This window comes from Megalopta genalis, unplaced genomic scaffold (genome assembly GCF_051020955.1).
Source record: "Megalopta genalis isolate 19385.01 unplaced genomic scaffold, iyMegGena1_principal scaffold0188, whole genome shotgun sequence".
Lineage (NCBI taxonomy): Eukaryota > Metazoa > Arthropoda > Insecta > Hymenoptera > Halictidae > Megalopta > Megalopta genalis.
Window position 1 is genome coordinate 216107 of NW_027476257.1, and position 7575 is coordinate 223681.

A 7575-nucleotide genomic window follows, 5' to 3' on the forward strand; every position below is an offset into this window, starting at 1 on the left:
CAAGCGAAACACATGATTTAGCTGCAAATCAGTGCGAAGTAGAAGGCTTAGCTTCAAATCCATGCGAAACAAATGGTTTGGCTTCAAATACTTGCGAATATAAGTGATACAGCTTCAAATGCATGCGAAACAAACGAGTTAGCTTCAAATTCATGCGAAACGCATGATGTAGCTTCAAATCAATGCGAAGTAGAAGTCTCAGTTTCAAATCCATGCGAATCAAATGGTTTTGCTTCAAATACTTGTGATATACATGATTTAGCATCAACTGCATGCGAAACAAACGGGTGAACTTCAAATCCAAGCGTAACACATGATTTAGCTTCAAATCAATGCGAAGCCGAAGGCTTAGCATCAAATCCATACGAAACGAATGATTGACCTTCAAATACTTTCGAATATAAGTGATACAGGTTCAAATGCATGCGAAACAAACGAGTTAGCTTCAAATTCAAGCGAAGTAGAAGGCTTACCTTCAAATCCATGCGAAACGAATTATTTGGCTTCAAATACTTACGAATATAAGTGATATAGATTCAACTGCATGCGAGACAAACGAGTTATCTTCTAATCCATGCGAAACACATGATTTAGGTTCAAATCAATGCGAAGTAGAAGGATTAGCATCAAATCCATGCGACACAGATTATTTAGAATCATATACTTGCGATATAAGTGATATAGCTTCAAATGCAGGCGAAACAAACGAGTTAACTTCAAATCCAAGCGAAACACATGATTCAGCTTCAAATCAATGCGAAGTAGATGGCTTAGCTTCAAATCCTTGCGAAACAAATGGTTTAGCTTCAAATACTTGCTGTTGAGGACTCATCAGATGGATGACGGAGATCCTCTGAATATTGCACTTGGTGCCGACTAACTCGAAGGACCACCCACTGTAGTCGGACTAAATCAAATGCTAGTACTCTATTTGTAACACGCAACCTAACCGTTACGCGTATCTCTCTATGTCTTCTGTTCTGTCCTGTCTGAAAGTCTAAGGTGTTCTCTTCTGAAGCTCTAAAAATGTTCTGTACTCTTCTGATGTTCTGTGCTTTCTGTCTGTCTGTTCCGTCTTTTCTGTCCCCTAGAGGACCGGAGTCATGCCTAATATCACCTCGGTCCGCCCTACTTCTCTTTACCTAGGGTGGGCGGCAAGGAATTACGGTCCAATCATTGCAATCCCAAATCCAGTGAGTCTGCCCCAAAACGGTGGGCCGGGATTTAGGGGGGAGAGTGGCAAAATAACTCCTGCTAGACATCCCGCGCTGATGGGCCTACGTGCCCGAACAATGCCAGACCCAACCGTAATTGACTGGACCGTAATCAAGGACCAGGAGACGCTATGAGGGTGCCGCATGTGCCCGGGAACGGCCCGGGACAGACCCATACCGTCCGGGTACCCAAGCACATGGCCCCTGCCATAAATCCTGGCCACTTGGCCGTAACACTTGCGATATAAGTGATATAGCTTCAAGTGCAGGCGAAACAAACGAGTCAGCTTCAAATCCATGTGAACAGCATGATTTATCTTCAAATTCATGCGAAACACTTGGTTTAGCTTAATATTCATGCGAAACACATGGTTTAGCTTAATATTCATGAGAATCATATGGTTCAGCTTCAAATACTTGTGATATACATGATTTAGCTTCAACTGCATGCGAAACAAACGAGTTAGCTTCATATCAATGCGAAGTAGACGGCTTAGCTTCAAATCCATGCGAAACGAATAGTTTAGCTTCAAATACTTCTTTTATACATGATTTAGTTTCAACTGCATGCGAAACAAACGAGTTAGCTTCAAAACCATGCAAAACACATGATTTAGCAGCAAATCAATGCGATGAAGAAGGTTTAGCTTCAAATCCATGCGAAACTAATTATTTAGCTTCAGATACTTGCGATATAAGTGACATAGTTTCAAATGCAGACGAAACAAACGAGTTAGCTTAAAATCCATGCGAAACACATGATTTAGCAGAAAATCAATGCGATGTAGAAGGTTTAGCTTCAAATCCATGCGAAACCAATTATTTAGCTTCAGATACTTGCGATATAAGTGACATAGCTTTATATGCAGACGAAACAAACGAATTAGCTTCAAATCCAATGAATGCGATGTAGAAGGTTTTGCTCCAAATCCATGCCAAACAAATGATTTAGCTTCAAATCAGTGCGAATAGAAGGTTTAGCTTTAAATCCATGCGAAACACATGATTTAGCTGCAAATCAATGCGATGTAGAAGTTTTAGCTTCAAATCCATGCGGTACACAAGATTTAGCTTCAAATCAATGCGATGTAGAAGGTTTAGCTTCAATTTAATGCGAGGTAGAAGGCTTAGGTTCAAATTCATGCGAAACACGTGGCTTAGCTTCAAATCCATGCGAAACCAATGATTTAGCTTCAGATACTTGCGATAAAAGTGACATAGTTTCAAATGCAGACGAAAGAAACGAGTTAGCTTGAAATTCATGCGAAACACATGATATAGCTTCAAATCAATGCGATTTAGAAAGTTTAGCTTCAAATCCATGGGAAACCAATGGTTTAGCTTCAGATACTTGCGATACAAGTGACATAGTTTCAAATACAGACGAAGCAAATGAGTTAGCTTAAATCCATGCGAAACAAATGATTTAGCATCAGATACTTGCGATATAAGTGATATAGTATCAAATGCAGGAGAAACAGTGGAGTTAGCTTCAAAATCCATGAGAAACACATGATTTAGCTGCAAATCAATGCGATGTAGAAGGTTTAGCATCAAATCCACGCGAAATCAATGATTTAGCTTCAGATACTTGCGGTGTAAGTGATATAGCTTCAAATGCAGACGAAACAAACGAGTTAGCTTCAAAGCCAAGCGAATCACATGATTTAGATACAAATCAATGCGATGTAGAAGGTTTAGCTTCAAATCCATTCGAAACAAATGATTTAGCATCAGATACTTGCGATATAAGTGATATAGCTTCGAGTGCAGGGGAAACAAACGACTTAGCTTCAAAATCCATGCGATATAGAAGGCTTAGCTTCAAATCCATGCGAAACAAATGATGTATGTTCAGATACTTGCGATATAAGTGATATAGCTTCAAATTCAGGCGAAACTAACGAGTTACCTTTAAATCAATGCGAAACACATGATTTAGCTGCAAATCAATACTATGTAGAAGGTTTAGTTTTAAATCCAAGCGAAACATATGATTGAACTGCAAATCAATGCGATGTAGAAGTTTTAGCTTCGACTCTATGCGAAACAACTGATGTCGCTTCAAACACTCGGGATATAAGTGATATAGCTTCACATGCAGACGAAATAAACGAGTTAGCTTCAAGTCCATGCGATGTAGAATGTTTAGCCTCAAATCCATGCGAAACAAATGATTAAGATTCAATCACTTGAGATATAGGTGATATAGCTTCAGCTGCATGCGAAACAAACGAGTTAGATTCAAATCCATGCGAAACACATGATTGAACTGCAACTCAATGCGATGTAGAACATTTAGCTTCGAATCCATACGAAACAACTGATGTAGCATCAAACACTCGGGATATAAGTGATATAGCTTCACATGCAGACGAAACAAACGTGTTAGCTTCAAATCCATGCGACACAAATGAATTAGCATGATATACTTGCGATATAAGTGATATAGCTTCAAGTGAAAGGGAAACAAACGATTTAGCTTCAAGTCCATGCGAAACACAAGTTTTAGTTGCAAATCAATGCGATGTAGAAGCTTTAACTTCAAATCCATTCGAAACACATGATTTAGCTGCAAATCAATGCGATGTAGAAGATGTAGCTTCAAATCCATGCGAAACAAATGATTTAGCATCAGATACTTGCGATATAAGTGATATAGTTTCAAATGCAGGGGAAACAATCGAGTTAGCTTCAAATCCATGCGAAACACATGATTTAGCTGCAAATCAATGCGATGTAGAAGGGTTAGCTGCAAATCCATGCGAAACAAATGATTTAGAATCAGATACTTGCGATATAAGTGATATAGCTTCAAATGCAGACGAAACAAACGAGTTAGCTTCATATCCAAGCGAAACACATGATTTAGCTTCAAATCAATGCGAAGTAGAAGGCTTAGCTTGAAATCCATGCGAAACAAATCATTTTTTTCAAATACTTGCGATACAAGTGATATAGCTACAAATGCAGGCGAAACAAGTTACCTTCAATTCCATGCGAAACACATGATATAGCTTCAAACACTTGGGATAAAGGTGATATAGCTTCAGCTGCATGCGAAACAAACGAGTTAGCTCCAAATCCATGCGAAACAAATGATTTTTTTGAAAATCTTGCGATACAAGTGAGATGGCTACAAATGCAGGCGAAACAAGTTACCTTCAATTCCATGCGAAACATAAGATATAGCTTAAAATTCATGCGAAACACATCCATTAGCTTCAAATTCGTGCAAAACAAATGATTTAGCTTCAAATCCATGCGAACCAAATGATTTTTCTTCAAATACATACGATACAAGTGATATAGCTTCAAATGCAGGCGAAACAAACGAGTTAGCTCCAAAGCCAAGCGAATCACATGATTTAGCTTCAAATCAATGCGATTTAGAAGGTTTAGCTGCAAATCCATGCGAAACACATGATTGAACTGCAAATCAATGCGATGTAGAAGCTTTAGCTTCGAATCCATGTGAAACAAATTATTTAGCATCAGATAGTTGCGATATAAGTGATATAGCTTCAAATGTAGACGAAAGAAACGAGATAGCTTGAAATCCATGCGATACACATGATTGAAATGCAAATCAGTGCGGTGTAGAAGGTTTAGCTACAAATCCATGCCAAACACATCACGTAGATTCAATCACTTGGAATATAAGTGAAAAAGCTTCAAATGCAGACGAAACAGATGAGTTAGCGTCAAATCCAAGCGAAACACATGATTTAGCTGCAAATCAATGCGATGTAGATGGTTTAGTTTCAAATCCATGCGACACAAATGATTTAGATTCAGATACTTGCGATATGAGTGATATAGCTTCAAATGCAGATTAAACAAACGAGTTAGTTTCAAGTCCATGCGACACACATAATTCAGCTGCAAATCAATGCGATGGAGAAGGTTTAGCTTCAAATTTAAATTAATGCGAAACGCATGATGCAGTTTCTAATTCATGCGCAACACATGATTTAGCTTCAAATTATTCCAATACACATAATTTAGCTAGAAATTCATGCGAAACACATGATTACGGTTTAAATCAATTCGAAGTAGAAGGATTAGCTTCATATTCATACGAAACAAATGGTTTAGCTACAAGGACTTGCGATACACATTATTTAGATTCAACTGCATGCGAAACAAACGAGTTAGCTTCAAATCCAAGCGAAACACATAATTTTGTTTCAAATCAATGCGATGTAGAAGGTTTAGCTTCAAATCCATGCGAAACACATGATTTAACTTCAAATCCATGCGAAACACATGATTTAACTTCAAATCAATTCGAAGAACACGGCTTCGATTCAAATCCATGCGAAACAAATGGTTTAGCTACAAATACTTGTGGTATACGTTATTTAGATTCAACTGCATGCGCAACAAACGAGTTAGTTTCAAATCCAATCAATGCGATGTAGAAGGTTTTGCACCAAATCCATGCCAAACAAATGATTTAGCTCCAAATCAGTGCGAATAGAAGGTTTAGCTTTATATCCATGCGAAACACATGATTTAGCTGCAAATCAATGCGATGCAGAAGGTTTAGATCAAATCCATGCGGTACACAAGATGTAGCTTCAAATCAATGCGATGTAGAAGATTTAGCTTCAATTTACAGCGAAGTAGAAGGCTTAGGTTCCAATTCATGCGAAACACGTGGCTTAGCTTCAAATCCATGCGAAACCAATGATTTAGCTTCAGATACTTGCGATAAAAGTGACATACTTTCAAATGCAGACGAAAGAAACGAGTTAGCTTGAAATTCATGCGAAACTCATGATATAGCTTCAAATCAATGCGATTTAGAAAGTTTAGCTTCAAAACCATGCGAAACCAATGATTTAATTTCAGATACTTGCGATATAAGTGACATAGTTTCAAATGCAGACGAAACAAACGAGTTAGCTTAAAATCCATGCGAAACACATGATTTAGCAGAAAATCAATGCGACGTAGAAGGTTTAGCTTCAAATCCATGCGAAACCAATTATTTAGCTTCAGATACTTGCGATATAACTGACATAGCTTTATATGCAGACGAAACAAGCGAATTAGCTTCAAATCCAATGAATGGGATGTAGAAGGTTTTGCTCCAAATCCATGCCAAACAAATGATTTAGCTTCAAATCAGTGCGAATAGAAAGTTTAGCTTTAAATCCTTGCGAAACACATGACTTAGCTGCAAATCAATGCGATGTAGAAGGTTTAGCTTCAAATCCATGCGGTACACAAGATTTAGCTTCAAATCAATGCGATGTAGAAGGTTTAGCTTCAATTTAATGCGAAGTAGAAGGCTTAGGTTCATATTCAAGCGAAACACGTGGCTTAGCTTCAAATCCATGCGAAACCAATGATTTAGCTTCAGATACTTGCGATAAAAGTGACATAGTTTCAAATGCAGACGAAAGAAACGAGTTAGCTTGAAATTCATGCGAAACACATGATATAGCTTCAAATCAATGCGATTTAGAAAGTTTAGCTTCAAATCCATGGGAAACCAATGGTTTAGCTTCAGATACTTGCGATATAAGTGACATAGTTTCAAATACAGACGAAGCAAACGAGTTAGCTTAAATCCATGCGAAACAAATGATTTAGCATCAGATACTTGCGATATAAGTGATATAGTATCAAATGCAGCAGAAACAGTGGAGTTAGCTTCAAAATCCATGAGAAACACATGATTTAGCTGCAAATCAATGCGATGTAGAAGGTTTAGCATCAAATCCACGCGAAATCAATGATTTAGCTTCAGATACTTGCGGTATAAGTGATGTAGCTTCAAATGCAGACGAAACAAACGAGTTAGCTTCAAAGCCAAGCGAATCACATGATTTAGATACAAATCAATGCGATGTAGAAGGTTTAGCTGCAAATCCATTCGAAACAAATGATTTCGCATCAGATACTTGCGATATAAGTGATATAGCTTCGTGTGCAGGGGAAACAAACGACTTAGCTTCAAAATCCATGCGATACACATCATTTAGCTTTAAATACATGCGATATAGAAGGCTTAGCTTCAAATCCATACGAAACAAATGATGTATGTTCAGATACTTGCGATATAAGTGATATAGCTTCGAGTGCAGGGGAAACAAACGACTTAGCGTCAAAATCCATGCGACACAAATGAATTAGCATGATATACTTGCGATATAAGTGATATAGCTTCAAGTGAAAGGGAAACAAACGATTTAGCTTCAAGACCATGCGAAACACAAGTTTTAGTTGCAAATCAATGCGATGTAGAAGCTTTAACTTCAAATCCATGCGAAACACATGATTTAGCTACAAATCAATGCGATGTAGAAGATGTAGCTTCAAATCCATGCGAAACAAATGATTTAGCATC